This window comes from Mytilus trossulus, chromosome 5 (genome assembly GCF_036588685.1).
Source record: "Mytilus trossulus isolate FHL-02 chromosome 5, PNRI_Mtr1.1.1.hap1, whole genome shotgun sequence".
NCBI lineage: Eukaryota > Metazoa > Mollusca > Bivalvia > Mytilida > Mytilidae > Mytilus > Mytilus trossulus.
In genome coordinates this window covers 48,028,446-48,049,117 of record NC_086377.1, presented here as the reverse complement: position 1 = coordinate 48,049,117, position 20,672 = coordinate 48,028,446, and positions in this window count along the sequence as shown.

Below are 20,672 nucleotides of genomic sequence, written 5' to 3'. Positions count from 1 at the left end.
CCCGGCCGCTTGAACTTTTGACACATAAAACAATCACCTTTTCATTGTGGCGTGGGATATTTTGTATTGTTAAGAAATTAGGGGGTAAAAAAGGGGCCCAAATATGCATATTTCTTCATTTCCAGAAAATGGCTTGGGAAATTGTGTATTTATCTCTGAAATTGTACATTAAGGTTCTATACTACAAAGGAAAGGCTGGAATTGGGCGTTTCAGAATCTAATGCATCCTGGGTAATATTTTCAAAAACGTACACCAAAGAGTTTTGATTGGTATAAACCGTTACAAACAATGGAAAATCAACCAATGACGTAACGTAATTTTCGCTTTGGGGTTCAAACAATGAAATTACCCATGATGCTTTAGATTCTGAAATGGCCAATTGAATTTGGGGGTTATTGCTCCAAGGGGAGGTTTTTTAAGAGCTTCATATATTTTTTCAAAATTTAAAATTGATATATATATTGGAAAGTTTCAAGAAGAAATTTTCAATTGCACGGTATTGCACGATTTGTCATAAAACCTATATTATGTCGAAAATTTGATCACAATCCATAATTAAGATAGTAACAATATTGTGACCAAATTTTGTCAAAAGTGTTGAGGTGTAAACCTCTGCAGTCGTATAAAACTGTGCCCTGGGGATCATTTGGTTACTGATTTCTGCATTTTATAGGAAAAAAATCACTGCATTTTGACGGCTTCCAAAATCCTGACAAATTTATTTTTCTTTATGACTAGCTGTATAAACTGAAATTGTTTGGACACCCCTTCTCGCCACGAACTTATGTATAAAAACTATCGTCTTGACTTGACGGAGTAGGTATTATTGGTTCATTTTTTCCCCCCATAAATAAGGCCGTTAGTTCTCGTTTGAATTGTTTTACATTTTCTTATTTGGGACTTTAATAGCCGACTATGGGGTATGGGCTTTGCTCATTGTTGAAGGTCGTACGGTTACCTATAGTTGTTAATGTTTGTGTCATTTTGGTCTTGTGGATAGTTGTCTCATTGGCAATAATACCACATCTTTTTTATATAGGTATGCTATGTCTGGCAGTGATGGCATCAACAATGCATTAGTTTGTGGTAAGGTCTAGTTTATTGTGTACCACAAGTAATAGGTCAATAATATTTGGTATGCAGTTGTATAAGCACTGGCAGACCTTTCTATGGAGATTATTTGGCCTCGCCCCTCAGTCATGGTGTATTAGCTTTGAAACTTTTGCTTATTTTACGTGTATTAGCTAGTTTGTGATACGTCAGTTTAAGGAGAACCACAAGTGGTTAGGTCAATCATATTTGGTTTTCAGTTGTATAAGCATTGGCATATCTCATTTCCATGGAGAATATTTGGCCTCGCCCCTCTATGACAATGTTATGACTTTGAAACTTATCTTAGTTTACATAATAGTATGTGATGAGATCAGTTTAAGATGAACTGCTAATGTTAAATCAATGTATTTGCAAGTATAGTTTCCATGGAAGTTATATACATTGTAACCTCCCCCCTCTTCATGCTTTATTGACTTTGAAACTTTTACAGTTTACAAATTAATTTTTGTATTTAGATTTGGGAACGGCTTTTATGACATTCAATGATACATGTATTTGGTATGCAATTGTATAAGCTTTAGCACATCTAATTTACATGGAGATTGTTTAACAAAATAGTCATGGTTCATTGACTTTGAATATTTCTATAACTTGTGCGAGATGCTAAATTATTGCTACATTTGCATTATCAAAATTACAAAAAGGCGAGACGTCTCTGATAGCAGCTTATTGTATCAGTTAAAAAATTTTAATGTAAACTGCAGTTATTTCCAATTATGTAGTCTTTTTCTGTATTTTCATGAAAGAATTTAAACATTTATTTTCCGACTTAAGTTTGCTTCAACTCGATGCCATCATGATACGACACTGACAATAGACCGAGACTATAGTAACTTTGGTGTCTGGGAAGTGAAAGTCGGGTGCTCCATAGAGCAAGTATCAAGATTGAAGTAAATTTATTAGTCATTGAACAACAAAAAAGTGGAGTCAAATATATAAATGAACTTCATTGAACAATGTCTACACAGCTGGTTCCATAACCTGTTCATTAAGCATTGACAGTTTCTAGCCAAAACCAGTCACTATAACAAATAATAATTTGGCCTTAGATTGCTGGTACCACATAACAAGATTACTCTGTCCTTACAGTCTTTGCACTTCATCCAGATATCAATTAAGTTGATCAATTGTAATACTTTGTATCCCCATATAATATTTATGCAAAAAAAAAGACAATTACTGTGTAAATCTGAGTTAAAACATAGACTGACAAAACAACATTGACAACGATGGCTGCCAATCCAATAGGATGTGGGACGTGGGATATTATAAAACCAGGCCAGATTCAGGAAATGGATAAGGCTATAAATGTGCATTTGCTGATCAAGTACACTAAATAAAAAAGAAGCATATAGCAGCTATGAAATAGCGACATTAAATTTAAAAAACTAAAAAAAAAACGAAATAGGATATGATTTATATAGAAATTCAAAAGAATTTTTGTTCACAAATTTTCATGTTGAAATCAAAATGTGAGAATACTTTTTATTATGAATAAAAAATGTTGATATTAAATGTTTTTATAATCTAATAAAAAAATAACACTTCATAGAGCCAAAAGGTAATATCTTCTTAATTTTGAAAAGCAAGTAAAAATCTGGGAGAGCAAGTGGATTTAAAAATATGTTTGCCTATTTGGCCGTACAGTTGGTATACATTTTATTTCTGTCAAGTCAACTGTTAGTCTGTGCCAAACTGTTAGTCTTGCTCCAGAACATGATATTTTCCTTGATTTATATCAATTTGGTTTTTTTTTTTGGGGGGGGGAGGTGAATAGAGCCTCACAGCCCTCCTAGAAATTATTCATGATCATATGCACTTTCAGAGCTACGTTGTAGTTAATTAAGTTGTATCAAGGCTTAGTAGAAAGAAAATTAAACTTGATGATTATTTGTCAATTACAGGTCAACTGATAATGCTTTGAGAAGTTTAAAAGTTGTGAACCAAGGTAATGCTACTTATAATTGATAACCAGTTATAAAAAAAGATATTGTATGAGTGCCAATGAGACACTACTTTAACTCGAAATTTGTCAAACTAATGACGTATGAGTGCCAATGAGACACTACTTTAACTCGAAATTTGTCGAACTAATGACGTATGAGGCCATAAATAAAATTTTTTGTTTCCTCAATATTGACTTCCTTGCAAAAACTGCAACTTAAAAAATTTAATTGTCAAAACAAAGTCACAATTTTTTTATTTTTTTCATTTTCCATTTTATTTTTGATTTGGAACAAAAATAAAATTTCCATACCTGCCAACTCACACCTGCGGCTTGCCAGGGACAGGATTGGGGAAACAAAATAATATATTATTAAAGGGCTGGTTTTAGCTCAGTCAAACCAAACAACAAGGTATTAAGGGGCCAAAATATGACTACTGTAATAAAGTTTAAAGGAATCGATTCCCTTAGAACATGTGCTAGATACTTGGATGTTAGCGGTTGAGCTAAGGAATTACTTTTTTAGCTCAGTCTGTTAATGCACTGCCTTGTAACAGAGGTCCTGGGTTTGATTCCCAGGGGATACATGCGATTTTGCAAGAATTATCATGCTCACCAGTTACATTTGCACCCAACTAAAAAATTAATGGCGGTTGTAAAATCGCATGGTTAAAAGGCAGCTTGTACTGGACTGTCAGAGCTAAGGTACTTCCTAAGCTCAACCGTTTAAGTCCGACTTGAAGTATCTACCACATTTACTTAGGGAAGCAATCACGTCACAAAACAAGAAAACAACAGTCTAATGTCTGTTCAAAGACACTGGTCTCATTTTTTGTTTTATCAGAAAATGCAAATATCTGAACTTGTGTCTTTTGAAAAACTTACAAAACTTTGTCAACTTCAGATTCATTTCTAATATCAATCTGAAATTGACATACTATTTTGAAAATTTTTAAGAACTAAAATTGGGATTGTACAACCTAATTAATATGCAAGACTTTCGAGCAAACCACAGTGAATAAATTAGTGTCAAATTAACTCTAAAGATATATATATATAAAGGCGAATTCCTTAAGGACAAAGACAAAAATCTTTTCTTTTTCAATCATCTTGTTAATTATCTAAAAATATATGGAAAATAACTGCTTAAAGTGAAATCATAATGGTTCATTTAATGGTATGTTAAAATCATTAAAAACTGTAAACTTCCCATGGAAAAGTCAACATAAAGGCGTTTAAACCTCTTTGTAAAAACACATAAAGACATGTAAATATAATTTTCAGTGGTGGAACTGTTGGAAAAGAGTGTAAAGATCCAGAGGAGAAGGTTCCAATTCATGATAAGAACTTAAAATACTAAATGACTTAAAAAGTAAACTTACAATGTAGGTTAGTTCCCCGTTGTTGACTGCACAGCGGAGGAGGATTCCTTCCTCAAAGGCATTGGTTGGAAATATGTTGCCCACTTGTTCATTGGATGTGGATACCATTCCAAAATCTTCTATATATATGGACAGTTCATCTCTAAAAAAAAATAAGACTGGGGTTTTTTTTTGTACTTAAGCTCTTGCCAGTAAGGCATTTATACATTTTTTGGGAGATGATTGGATGTTGGTGAATGTGAGGGGAGCCAAGTTCATGGATATGTTTGATATAAAAGATACAAAAAGGAGACCTCCATTGTATTTAAGGTAATAAATATATTATATGGAATTATCATAGCTTCATATAAATGTCCCAGTGTACATTTCAAAATATTTGCTTTTAAGTTCATTTTACCATTTCTTAATTTGTGTTTCAGTCTTAAAAGACATGAAAGGGTTTGACTTAAGGTTTAATGTATTAATTACCTTATGAAGGATGCTCCAATGACTAACCCTTCGACCGTTTCCTGGAATTCTGTGTCATTCTGCAATATAATTGAATTTAAATTGGCTTATAAAAAAAACAACGGTATGTGGTTTATTTATGCTTTTATATAATTGTAAAATTGCAAAGTTGAATGGTAAATTTTTCTTCTGTTTTGATCTTCAGGTTGTGTTTTTGAATAGTTACTTTATAATTAAAAATAGAGATCCACTATACATTATATATAATGATTCCAAATGCTACTGAATTTTAGCTTAAAATGTGTTCAAGTATATATATATTAATAGATTGGATTTTTAAACATGTGGTACAATCCAAAGAAGTATATTTGACATATTTATCATTTCAAACATCAATTAATATTTATTTGTTTTTTACAATATATTTAATTGGTATTAAAGTGAAAGTTCTGGTTATTTTGAAAAGATAACTTTAGTTTTTTTTTTTTTTATATTTCATAGGTATGGAGATCATGAAAGAAAATCCAGCTCACCATTATGTTGGTGTCGGACATGGAGTTCAGGAAGATTGACCCCCTGAACTCCATGACCTTCAGATTTTTGACCACAATCTTGTCTCCAACAGAGAACCCGTTAGTCATGGAGGCCTTCTCCCTCCACAACTTAACCTTGATGGAGCGAGGCCTCATTAGGGGGTTTGTCAGCCTCAACCCCCTGTAGGGGTTTTCTGCACCCTCTGCAGGTTCCAGCTCCAATGGAATCTATTATACAATAAATAAACAATGTAAGTTTTATATGTATGTTTATATTGTATGATTTATACAATAACTAATCTATAAGAGATTTCAATTATAACAAAAAAAGGTGTAAAGGTTATTCAATTGCAATCAATAAAGGTATAGTTCCAAAAAAAATCTGCTCTTTGGCACCACTTCTATTGTTTATTTAAATAACCACATAGAAGCTGTAGTTTGTTCTTAATTTTCACATGTCCATCATGTTTAAATACATCATAAGCATAAACAATAAAAAACTCAACCCAGGCCATGTGTGTATTTATAGCAAATTTAAAGCTTTCAGGAATTATTTCTATTCTAATAATTAGATACAATCAAAATGTTTGTTACCATTAGCGACAACATGAAAAGTTCAATGTAGGATATCAAAAAGCTAAACCATTTTTTTCAGACCCCACCCACTTTTCTCAATTTAATTTGAGAAAAATTGATTGATATGACCAATATAGATATATGGGAAAGGGATGCTAATCCTGAAATCCCTTGCTAATCCTGAGGTCCAAAATTTAAAGACATTTAAATCACAAAATTTCAGAAAAGAATTCCTGGATCCGAAAAGAATCTATTCAAAAACTCTGAGATTAAAAACACCTAAATCACAGAGTTCGTAAGAAGGGCATAATACATCCTCTTATGTAAAAATAGACTTTGGATAAACAAAACTTGCCGAAATTTCAACTCATCTCTACTCCAAACTAGTTTATCCTTGATCTTATCTTTTGATGTTGTCTCTTTATGTAACATCTGGTCAATTGCAATAATTGCAAAAGGTGTACTTGACTGCTTTATTTAATGTAAATACTTGTTTTTGAAGATGTCACACTTACTGATGAAATGTGAACCTCTAAAAACACATTTATTTCATGCTTATACATTAACATTTGAAGAAACTTGTTATTAAAATGATATGCAACTGATATATGTTAAAATATAATGATGTATTCTCCACATACTAATATTTGCAAAATGTAAAATTAATTTGAATACAAACTTACTCTGGTTATTTCCCCTCTTATAGATATCCTTTGATGCAGGTTGGTGATGGAGTTTATGGCTACCACCGGAGGATTTTTGAACATACCTATAGCCTCCTCGAAACTGGTGAGGGGGAATGGAGCTGATTCGAAGCACTAAATAAAAACAATACCTTTTCATAAGATGTAATGTAAATAATTTTTATTTTATGCAAGTATTTATTTTAACATATATGTGCAGGAAAGCATTGTTATTATCTTTTATGTTATTTTCCCAAATTGTATGAATACACATATGCCAGTTATTTTAAAATTATTTCAATGCAGGAAAAGGATTTCCTCCTTTAATGTTTAATTTTATTTCTTGATGAAAGTAAACGCCTGTTATTTTAACCTGAAAAAATTCTACTGTTTTGGACTAGCTCAATTGTTCGTTTCAGAAAAAAAATCATGAACACTTAGATTTATTTTTATATTATGTAAAATAAGTTTTATTTTAAGATATATGTTCTTTTTTTTAATTGTATATACACACATTTGACACTAATGTAAGTTATTTTAATCCAGTAAAAGGATTTTTATGCTTTATTTCATTTTATTTCTTCATGAAGGTAAAGAAATGTCATTATTTAAATATTTAATTCATATACTAACCAGGGCATGATAAGGTAACGACATCTTCTCGTCATAGACCCTGTACTTCTTCAGTAACTTGAATTCCCCCAAGTTTATGGTGAACTTATTATCGTACTGCAGCTCTGTTATTCTTCCCCCTTCAGTAATTATATAGTTGACTTTGTATGAGCTCCTTGGCTCCTCTTCCAGGAGTGCATGTATTTTCATAACATCAAGGTCCTGAAACATTGAAAGACATAAATGTAATTGTTCATTAATTTTTAAAGTGCCAGCTGAAGTTTGGAAAAAAAAAATTTTAACTTTTAAGGTGCAAACAGAAGTTTGCCTATATATTTTTATTTTTATACGTGCGCAAAAGCAAAAATTGAAATGGTTTTGGTCGTATATTGGTATCACGATGTCGTTGTTGCGTTCGTTTTCAGATTTGGTTTTTGCACTCCAACTTTAGTAAAAGTCGATAGAAATTTATGAAATTTAAACAAAGTTTATGACCAGAAAAGGAAGGTTGGGGTTGATTTTGGGTGTTTTGGTATATATCTGTGCCCAACGGAGCATTGCTTTTTTTACTTTTATATATTTTTTTGATTTTAACAGAATTGAGGTATTTTATTTTTACTCTTGTTTGAAATTGTGTTTTTAAGCAACTCTTTTCAATTGTCATTTAGAATACTGTTTTGCTTTTACATTTGTAAATAACATTCACAAAAACATGCAATGAATGATGTATTTGATTTTGTATTTATTTATTTGGTGTTAAATTAGTTAAAATTGGCTCAGTGCTTGGAGCACTAAAATCAGACTTGAAAGTTTTTATTGACTTCAAGGTCTGGTTGCATTCTTGATATCGAGTTTGAATCAGCAATGGTATGAAAATTTCACAATGGTTATCATTTAACTATTCTCAAGTTGTGCCCTTTTATCAGAATTTGAAGTATACATTCTTGAACTTAAGTTTACCCCAATCGAACATTATGAAAGCTATACACAATACACAAAACTCAGATCAATTACAAATTTGGATAGGGTCATTTTTTATTATATGACCGCAAAAATTGAAAGTTTTGGGTCGTATATTGGTATTACGTTGGTGGCGTCATCGTCCGAAGCCATTTGGTTTTTGCACTCTGAACTTTACTAAAAATTAAAAAATAGAAATCTATGAAATTTTAACACGAGGTTTATGGCCATAAAAGGAAGGTTAGGATTGATTTTGGGTGTTTTGTCCCCAACAGTTTAGGAATAAGGAGCCCAAATAAGCATTTTTCTTGGTTTTTGAACTAAAACTGGGAGTTTTGGTCCCAACGCATTAGGGGCCGAAATTAAACTTGTTTAATTTCATCTAAAAATGGAATTATTGGGACTTTTTGATATTTCAAAAATTCAGAAACAAGAGGAGGGAACATCTATTTAGAAGATTAAGAAATAGAGACCATGAAATGACATTGAACACAAACAACATTAACACTATGTAGATTTAACTAATGGGATATCAAAACGTTTCTTGGATTTATGAATAATAAGGCAGGTTAAGAAGATTCTACATTCCAAAATGTGTTAGCCTTATTTGACACTTTCAAAAGAACTAAATTCTTAGATATAAGAAGATGTGGTCTGAGTGCCAATGAGACAACTCTCCATCCAAATAACAATTTATCAAATTAAACCTGTGAAATAGGTAACCCCTTCAGTATGGGCGAAAAATGATAGCCCATTGAGGCTTTTCTAGATTGGTTTATATCCTCTTTGAAATGTCAATTCAAATGAGAAGTAAACGTTTGCAATCTGGACAGTTTACAGAATGGTTGCTACTTGGAAAGTGGCGTAATTGGCACTCATGACACATCTCATTTATATACTATGAACTTAAGGTAGAACAAAGGATAAAACGAGGTCCGATATAATTCCGAATATAGTTTTTCACCGTTTTTCTTTTAAGTATGGCCAATATGCTTTTTAATTTTAGTTTCGGCAATTTCACCGTTATTTTTCTGTTTAAACCGGATTTTACGATTTTTCTGTCTATTAAAGAAAATCGAATTTTGGGACGGATAAACAGTTGAAAATTGTAGGATATAAGAAAATATGTTCACCACGGTTTAAAGTACCACAGAATATGGAAAACTGAAATCACTCTACATACAGCCGAAACTTGCAAAAATGTAAAGATAAATTTAAGTTCGAATATTTTTACAAAATGCAGTAGCGATATTTGAAGATTTGAAAGTTTAAAAGAAACATTTTAGAACAGTAATTACATTCTTTTGAATGAATTTTACACTAAATAAATTGTAAAAGACTTACTCGTTTTATTTTTTTTTCTGCTGGAGCGGCTTTAGCAAACGCGGCTATTCTTTTTGGAGGCATGGTCGCATGTGCTTTGAGGAGGGAAATTTTCTTTTTATAGTCCTACCGAAAATGGTTGAGAACAGGATTTCATGCTGATTTAGGGTTTTATTTCAGTAAAACATGGTCTCGAATGGGCGTAACAAAACTTATTGGGGTCTGTTGAGGTTTACTCTTTTATTTTTTTACCGTATCGGGTATTGCATTATGCAAACTTTGGTATTATAAAACGATGTAGATAAACAAATAGTTATATTGGAGATGTTCTTGTAATAAGTTGCACTTTTAAATGGTGAAAGAAAGGTTAAGGTCCCTGTATGTCGACATTTGGGTGTGCTCATTTTGTTTTTTTTCGGTGACGTGGCATTTCCGTTGGTAGTCTTGCAAAAAAGTTTGGCTCACCTGGCTCACCTGGAGAAAAATAATCCGATATCTTCCAACAGTATTTTGTTATCACTGCTGTAGCGGTGGTGCATCAAGTTTTACCCCTGGACGTCCGAAAATTATTTACCTACTAAAAAGATGTGGTATGATTGCCAACGAGACTACTCTCCACAAGATGCCCAATAACACAAAAAAAATAACAACCATTATTCACTGTACGCCCTTCAAGAATGAACAATTAGCCCATACTGCATAGTCTGTTTTAAAAGTGACCGAAATGATGAATGTAAAACAATTCAAACTCGAAAACTAACGCCTTATTTGCTATAAATATCAAGGATGAAGGAAGAACATCAAACAACCACTGAATTACAGTCGTCTGACTATGGGCAGGACCATACATACTATGTGTAGCAGGATTAAACATTTTATCGGAATCCCAACTGTAGGGGCAGGACCATACATAAAATATGTAGCAGGATTAAACATGTTATCGGGATCCTAACTGTCTCCTTAACCAGCGGCAATGGTAATACATTACAACATAAGAACTTTATTTGCCTCAACCAAATGATATGTAACTGATACAGTATGATAATTACAGCAAAACAGGTCATGAGTTGTGCCTCTTTTCAATTGGAAAAATGTTGAATGTGTTGTTTCTGTTTGACTTTAGCTTAAACCAAATGATAATTGGACTTGTACACAAAACTCAAATCGAGTGCAAATTTGGGAAGCGTCAGTTTGAGTCGTTCAACCATGTACCTTTATATATCAAATACAAGTTATTGATCTCACGTAATGCGGGTTTTTTTTATATGTAAAACTGACACTATTGTATTGGTTACGATCGACTTAAAATAAGACTTATGCCCCTTTCAAAATTAATGGGAAATTGACCCGTAAGCACTGTCAAGGGTACCGTGAGTTCTTGCAAGATTTTTAACAAAACTTATACTATAGGTTAATATCATTATCCCGGACAATTTTTAAAATAATGGACGATCGATTTTACGTTGGTTCATATCAATAAACAACTTTTGAAGGTTAGGTCCAATATAAGCAAATAATTTGTTTTTTTAAATGAACAATAAATAGGTGATTCATGATCTACTTAGGTGATGTTAGGTGAAATTTAATAAATGAAAAATTTAAAATTGATATTATAGGCTGGAATAGTATAAGTTAAATATGAGAATAACCTGAAGCCATATCAGGTCCTTTTCAAGATTTTTGATGTATAAAATATTGTGGGAAAAGGATGACCCAGACTTTTACCTTACGGGTATATTTGCAATAATAGTATTATTTGGGTCTCAAATCAAAATAAAGAAAAACAACAATCTGCTTAAGTTTGGTCAATTGAGCTTTTATGACCTATTAAGTCTTATATTAAAAGATAAATTTGTGTTTTAGAGCAAAATAGTTTACCTTATATCTTATGAAAAAAACAAAAAGTCAGAGCATCTGGCAAAAATTTGAAAACGTCCCCTAATTACATCGTTAACAATAAAACTCAGATTCAAGTTTCATGCTATAGAAGGATGAGTTACTACTGCAACATTGCATCTGATGTACTATTTGAATGAGAATGACAACACATGAGTGAACATTATTTTATCATTTAAGATGTTGTGTGGTATTTTGTTAAGTGATTAACTAAATCTTTTCCTTTACAACAGCATTTCATTTTGCAGTTACTACAGCATCTACACATCTCACATTTACATACATCACATTCATTCACATCACTTGCAGAAGATGTTGGGAGGTCTTCATCCATGCCATGCCATCCCGACTCGAGTCAGGAGGCTGCAATTCAGTGGTTGTCGTTTGTTGCTGTTACATATTTGTTTTATTGTACCTATATGAGGCCATTAGTTGACTTGTTTGTGTTATGTTACATTTGTCTTTTCCGGGTCTTAAATAGCAGTCTATGTGGTATGGACATTGCTCACTGTCAAAGGTCGTACAGTGACCATTAATGTTAATATATGTGTCATCTGGTCTCTTGTGGAGATTTGACTCATTGCCACTCGTATCTCATGTTCTTTTCATTACAAATATGTTCCGGAAGAAAAAAGTAGACACAGTAGGCTAATGTAAGTCTTGTATCAGAGGCCGTCCTGGATGAAGGAAGAAGAAATTTGAACTGCCAATCCAAGGGTCCCAGTAATTGGCAATACAATTGGATCTTACAAGGGACCCATCAAACAATAAAACAGGAAAAATCATTTGGCCAATGACGTTTATATACGTTTTAGCATATACGACTGAGATAAGCTCAGAAAACATTTTAAGAAGTCAAGAGAGGGCGGAAAATTTCGTACCACAGAGGTATTGCTCGAGAGTAAATGCTTTAACCTCCGAAACCAATCAAATACATCTGCAATAGACGTGGGTGAGTAGAGGAAAATTTCATGAATTTTAACTCGTGAAAATGCAAAGTAGTTGCTCAAGACCCTTATAATCAACATAAAAGAAATTTTAACTTAGGTAGCTTATGCCCCCGTATGAAAATGAACCAATGATACCATTAATGCTTCAAAAGGTAGACAATTTTACATCACAGTACTACCTTAATACACAAAGAAACCTTTCATTCTACACCTTCAACCTGAAGTTGCAATCAGAAAACCAGAAAAACATTAAGATAAAGACGGCTTAATGCAACTGTTGTTTGTTACTTTTTCAAGGAGCTGCAAACAGTCCCACTGTAACTTACCCCTTCACCAATCTGGAATATGGATGAAACACGAATCAATCTAGAACATCAGCCTGTTGGGGTATTAGCTCGAAGGGTTGGTATATAAGCTTTGGATTTCAAAAAATTTGGCCACGAGCATCGCTGAAGAGACATGTATTGTCGAAATGCGCATCTGGTGCAAGAAAATTGGTACCGTTAATTTTATTATACAATTCCTGGTCGTGTAGGGAATACACGCGGAAACATAACCCTCCTTCCATGAGTCAATGCAGGGTGGAAATGCCAACATTCATTGTGGCAAAATTAAAAAAAACTAATGTAATGTTACGTCCTGTTAACTAACTTATTCATGTTTTTGATTTATGCACCATTTTTATATAAATGTTGTTTTACTATTGTGTATGTATGTAAATAATAATTATCGTTAACTTGTTTACCTATAGGAAACGTAGGAAACAGGTTTACATTTGTTTCACATGATTGACTTTATGTTGCTGATTTATCTTGTATGAGTGTATTATGATATAACGGGACTGGTCAGTTCTATTGGTGTACCAGTTCAACCCTTGGTGAAGGCAGCCATGACAATTATAATTAAGTTATAATTAACTAGTAGACATTTGTTACAACCCATAATTTTGGTTAAAGATACCCAATTATTGTGGTTTATGATAACCAGGAACTGTGGTATACCTAACCAATAACTGTGCCGGTTAAAGTATCCCACTAAATATGGTTAAAGTATACCAACAGCTGAGGTTAAACTTTAACAAGAATTGTGGTTAAAACTATACCAAGAATCGTGTAAGAACTGACCAGTTTTTTTGCAATTGTATATTAACCGTAAGCGGTTTAGCTAAGGAAGTACTTCTTTAGCTCAGTCGGCTAGCGCGCTGCCTTTTACACAGAGGTCCCGGTAGAGACAAGAAATTCGTGCTCTCCGGTTGCAATTTAAAGTATTGAACAAAAGTCTGTGGTACTAACACTGGACTATTTTGTAGAACGTCTTTACTCCATACTCAAAGATATTAGTAAAGTCTGATATTTCTTCCCCGTAGCTAAGCTTTGTAACCACGGATGGCAAACTTCCTCTAACATTTCTGCCATTATGGAAAGATTCTTCAATAATCGTCTTTCTTTCGAAAGATTAATGGTAAATGGTTTAAATTGGATTACAGTGACCATATGGGATGTTATTATTGAGGATATTTGCCACATGCAATATACAGTTATAGATAACAGCCGTATCAAAACTTGTTTTGTTTTATTTAAAATATCAAGTAGTCCATTTTCAACAGAGTCTATAGAGAAATTTGTAATTTAAGAGTATTATGTGCGTAGCCCAGTATTTTCTTTATAAAATGGGCTACATTTGTTACTTATTTCACAATTAACATTAAAAAAATGCAAATTTTAATAATAAAACTTGATTCAAAATTGATATAAATGAATGTATTAATTCACAAAAGCGAATTTCTTAAATAATATCTCCTGTCCTTTTAAAACTAATTTTTTTCTTAATTATTTTTGCAGTACTTTAATTAGGATTTAAAAAATTTGAAAAGTATAGCACTTTGGCATTGGTTTACAAACTTGTAGATTAATGTTAAATTCACAAACAAAATAATCATCCTTATCCATCAATATCAACATATTTCAGTTTTTATACATCTTGGGCTTTCAAATATTCAGCTTTGAGCATTTCTTATGAAGTTAACTTTAGAAAAGCGCTTGCATTTATAACATGTTGTTTTGATCCATCCTGAAAATGTATGAAATATTTGCCACTGGAAGTTAAACTACCAACAATCAATCAATTCTCTTTTTATTCATTTATCAAATTATTATAAAATACGTAAAAAGGTAGTGCTAAGAAATTAAGTAAAGATTATTCAACTTTCTTTGGTGTCGAAACTTTTGGTTTCATTTTCATTTTGGTTGTTCCATCAAGAACACTATCTGGAAGAATTTCAGGAGACCGTTCATAAACATTGAAAACAGTTAGATTCTTTTCTGTTGAAATTCCATCACGCCTTAAAATAAGATATGTCATCCGTAAAATATACCTTATATCAGTTTCAGACATACAATGCCAAGCAGCTCTTTTTGCGAGTCAAATCATAGACCTCATCTAAAGTGTCTATCAAGGACCAGTGGTGTAACTGTTGCACCGAGCGATGCCCAGTCATTTACGGCACTAGCTCTGACAACCCATAAACAGCTGAGAAGTTAGACACGGTTGATAACATCCTTGTGAAGGAAAGAAACTGTATGCAGTTGCTCCGTCATCGCCTCTATCACCACCAGTCGCCAGCTAAATCAGCTTCATCATCTGACTCGCAACCAGATACACAGTTAACAATACGCAAAAGAAAAAAGGTGATTCGTGGTGCACCTTTAGTCAAAAGAATCAAACAACTAGCTGTTATTTTCAGCACGGGAGAGGGTCCAGCGACCCGTATCAGTACAGGTCGCCGTCAGCTTCGCCTGAACTTCCATCTCATTTTTCTGCTCCAACACCAGTGTGTAAAGCAGCTACGACGCAAACAACACCAACAAACAAGGACCCACCGTTTTTTTCACTACAACAGTGTCTTCAAGCTATTGAAAAACAGCTGCAACTCAGCAACACTAGAATAGCCGAAATGAAACGCCGTGTACTGATAAACTCATACAATTGATGAACAAGGCAATGTTATTAAAGAGCAAGCTTCAAAACAGAAAACTACCCATCTTACGCCGTTCAGTCCAACCAGACTACCCAATACACTAGCTACACCCACAACTCCGAATTCCTCAACCTCTACCAGATTTACCACCTGTATCATCGTCACCAGACTCGCCTCAACCTCATCCACTATGCATCTGTTCAACGACCTTCCCCAGCACATGCGTCTTAAAGCAGATGAATTGAGTAAGTATTCCAACAGCGGAACAAACCCGGGATCATTTGAGGTTTAATTGCTGAAGCACTTTTCGCCAGAATTATTCACATCAGATCACCTCCGTATCCATTTTTCGTATAGGGGCGGTGACATGCTCAGCAAGAGGACAATATAAAGAATGTGATTGAGAGGTAAGTCACTGCACTCAACTAGTCATAATTAGGTCTTAATTCGTAACACATTTTCAATAAAAAATCAAACTTGCTGTTGACAGTAACATTGACACTTATAGCGTGTTTGTCCTTAAGATTGTCTTTTTGAAATAAAAGTTTGACGGGCACAGAAATACATTGTCTTGCACCTTGTTCCTCCTTTAGGTTATGTTGATATTGTTCTCATATGTTGAACCTCTTCTTTGAAAGATGGAGGTGTTATGTTCATCCTCAGCACTATTATGATCTGACTTACCTTGGTCATCCTGATCACTGTCACTCCCTGAGTCATTAACACTTAATACAAATGTTAATATGGTAATATCTTTTTTTTTGCACAAAAATGCTTCCTCCTACTAGACATGAACATTTCAGAGTTTGATCAAGATGCGAACTGGCATACCTGGAAGATCTAAGGCATTGCTATGATCAGGTCATAAATTCTGCACATTTTTTTGAGAAGTGCAAATTTAACAAGGACTTATAAGGAAAATCAATAGCGGTATTACGCAGATATGTTCATCCTCGGATGGTTCCGTATCATACAAGTTTCTTAGGTGTCTTGGCAAGTTTATTATTCTTTGTGAAGTTGTCTAAGGGCACGTATAATAATAGTCCAGGGGTTAAAAATTCCACTAGCCCGACGCCCGGGACTGCAACATTTAGGCCTCGGGCAACCAAATTTGTAACCCAATATTCTCGACGGACTAGTGACAAAAAATTCTTGGCGTTTCTCAAATAGAACGGGGAAAATCCCCTCATCACTTTTCTATCTAAGCCAACCAGATTCAACTACGTCATCAGAATGTTAACTTATTTTGTACAAGTTTTACAATAGAACTCTGAATGGATCACAAAGAAACACATGAATAATAGATAACAAAAAGCATCAGGTTAAACTTGGTGCAATAATTTTTCATCAATCATGGTAATCTTCATTGATATTCAAATGAATTCGATTTTTAAAAGTCCTCAAGGGTGACTGAGGTATAGAAATATGGTCACTTAGTCTTCTCCCGACCGGCAGTAAAACGCTTGCCGAAGTGGGGCGTTCGTTTGGCTGTGCGGGATGTATCAAGTTCGCAGCCACGTCCGGGCAGAAGGGGGACGTTAAATCCGATGTCTCGTGTTTGGAGAGTGCCACGCTCTTTGCACATTAAGAACCTTTGAAACAACTCTTTGAGGGGTCCGTAGGTGGCTTGTTGCAAGGCAAAATTTCTGTTCCTATCCAATATACCCTCATTTTCCAGTAGCAGTCCAAGTGTTCCCGACCATTATCCCAGTTAGCCTTTATTATCTCAACCTACCTATTGTAATTATTGTGAACTTGTTCTCGTCCTGATTATTCATGAAATATTTGCCACTGGACGTTAAGCAACCAACAATCAATCAATCGATTTTTAAAGATATATATATCTGCTAATGCCAGTAATTGGATAGTTTTGAGTATCCAATTTGCACAAATCTACTGTAAAATGGATAAAAATTGTCAACTTTTTATAATTCTTTGTTTTTGCAGCAAACTCTGAATTTGTGAGGCATACTAGGGCTAGCGGGTCAGTTTTGCTGGACTAGTAGTTCTTCCAACAGGGCTAGTAAAATCATGCTACCAATTAGCCGTGGGCTAGTGAGCTAATAAAAAATTTCTTAACCCCTGAATACATTTCCTTTTTTTTTTCGTTATGCATCTTGTGTACGAAAAATTTGGTAAAATTCAGACGCTTTTCATTGCTAGTAGCATCCCTCTAAAATGCAATCATATGACATTGGTCATTTATTTAGGTTTAAACATAATTAACGACAATCATATAAAATCACAAACAAAGACATAAAAGATCACAATTACGACTTGGAAACCGTAGTTCGCTTTAAAAAAGCCAAAACAAAAGAAAAATGGGAGCGACATTTACCAAGATAGATTATTGTAGAATAATACATAATAAAAAGAGAGGTGTCGTTTCAAATTCGCTCGAGATCATCAACAGAATCGCACTTGTTCATCACCTGTTAAACTGAAAGAGATGGGATTATTTCAGAACGTCCTGGTGGTGTAAGATTTATCGTCAAGATAAAAAATGACATGAATGTAAAGCCTAGGAGACTGCCTGCTATTGTAATTACAAATGACTTCCAAAAGAAGAAGCCTCTCTGACAAGTCGCGTACGTCAATTCGCTCGAGATCATCAACAGAATCGAAACTCATCCATCACATGTTACACTACACAAGTTACAAAGAGATGGGATTATTTCAGAACGTCCTGGTGGTGTAAGATTTATCGTCGAGATAGAAAATGATATGAATGTTAAACCAAGGAGACTGCCTGCTATTGCAATTACAAATGACGTACAAAAGAAGAAGCCTCTCTGACAAGTCAAAGTCCAGTACGGCAAAAGGTATATTTTCAGATTATTCTTTTTGATGAGAGTGGGACGGCAAGATCATAAGTGAATTTGGGATTTAATCGTAACATTGGAATTTGGGAATTAACTGGAAATTGAAATTTGGAAATTAACTGGAGAGAGGAATATGGGAATTAACTGCAGAGTGGATTATACGAATTAACCAGTGGGAAAGCCAGTGACATTGAAGAGCTACTTCCGGTAGTCCCGCGGGAAAGGGGACATAATCTAAAAATTTTGAGGTGGCGCTGTAACCACCGTGTAAACAAAAACGTAGCCTGTGCTTCAGACAATAAATCTATTAAAACAACTTATCATCCATCAGTATTTGAGTTTAATTTTTCATTAGAATATATTTTGTCAGACGACTGCCAAATTCGGTATTCAAATAAGTGCTCCGTTACTGAAATATGATAAATCAAAAGACTACCTCCGTTGATTTCCAACAAACCGCGGGTAATCCCCACGACTACAAACAACTGACACAAATGCATCCTAAAGCATTTCATTGGTCGAGATATAAATAAATGTGACCTAGAAACATATGGGCACATGACTATGTACAGGATTCCCCGTCACTCTGAGTCTTGTTTACATAATAAATACTTCAACCGGAGGTCAAAATTCAACATTTTTCAGACGTTTTGGGAGTTATTTCGGTGCAAAATCAAGCAAATTATGTCAAATTTTACAGATTTTAAGCACAAAATTGATTGAGACAACGAAGGGTGATGATGTTCTCAGGATTTTAAATATATTTTACTTAAAATGTTGAGTGGTTGAAGGCTTTATACAACGTCATTTGTTGTTTACAAGTTGCTCAAACTCCTCGTATCACATTTTCTGTAGTTATTTAATTATGCTGCTGATGTATAACAGATTTATGGGCGAGATTTATGTAGTACATTGAAACTGGTTTAATCTATGAACGAATTTGTCCATATAAATAACTTCCACTGTCTGGAAGTAGACCTACCCCCCTTTTTTTCAACAAAAAAAAATCAGTTAGTCAAAAGTTGTTGTCTGAATAAGCATGCAAAAATGCAAAGTGTAAGCACTCAGCTAGTCTTTGTTTTTAGCCAGTAATGGTTACAGTCATTCTTTGATTCTGTAAATTATTATAAATCTGAAATGTTTCAACTTGTCAATTTTAAAAAGTACATGTACCAATCAACAAATATTGCCTGCCTAAACACTCACTCATGTTAATAAATGTCTGTCCTTATCATGCTTATCAAGCAACCTGATGTACACTGTGACCAACTATTCATGTTTGAGTGTTTCTGGGCCCTGGGGCATATTTAACTCTTGAGAACTTGGAGATTAAAATTCAATATGAATGCCCAATGCCTAGTACATCAAATTCTTAATACATGTTAGAGCTATATGACCATTTAAAGCATTAACAAAATGCTATGTCACTTCCAAGGTCTACTTTAAAAATGGTATATGAATGTCTCACTCTGATTTTGGTGATCCTGTTTTGTTGCATTGATATAACTGCTTGACCCACATTTTTATTTAACACCAGTTTACAAAAAAACAAATCTTGGACACAGGATCTATAGTTTATTAAGAATCATACTATTCCTATATCTGTGTGCTGATTTTTCTGCAATAGAATACCTTTTCACACACTTTACTCCATTCTAAAAGCACACAATTGCAATAATTTGCAAAATCATGTGTTAACATATCCAGGAAAAAGGTACATAGACATCTCATTCATAATACTACACAAGGAGCAGGATCTGCTTACTCTTCCAGAGCACCTGAGCTCAATTATATGTTGTGGGTTCAAGTTGATCAGTTTTCTTTTTTCTAATTTGTATATTAGTTTAAACTTTTCATCAAAAAGTCTGAAAAAAAATGTATGTATCTACTGAAAATGATTTATTTAGGTGTAGGGGTTACCACACTTTGAAATCTACATGCCATTGGAAGCAAAACAGTGAAAAGTCATGTCATGATAGGCTACTTGAGAGACCTCACTATGTCTAGGAGAAGTGAACAATTCTAGAAACTTTCCATTTAAGTCATTCAAACCTTATAAAGAATAAAAGACCATCATTTTGACTTTTAGATCTTTTATTTTTCTTATGTCTCAAATACTACAGTACATACATGTATATGTCTGACACCAGTGACCGATCAAGAACTTTTCTATTTGAGGGGGGGGGGGGTTTGCTGCTGCTGACTAATTTGGGAGGGGCCTGCTCCAGTGATTCCCTTTTCAATCAACCAATTTTTTTCCTATGAAAGGGGGCCCTATGAATATGCTAGCTTTGCATCAATGAATCTCAGGTTTTTCAATGACATTAAGTAATATTGTATTGCAACAGTTTAGTGTCTCATGTACATTTACCCCACGTTATCAATATAAAATGGTGGAGTGTTTCACATTGTATGTATATTTGAAAATATAAAAATGTTTAGAAATAAAAGT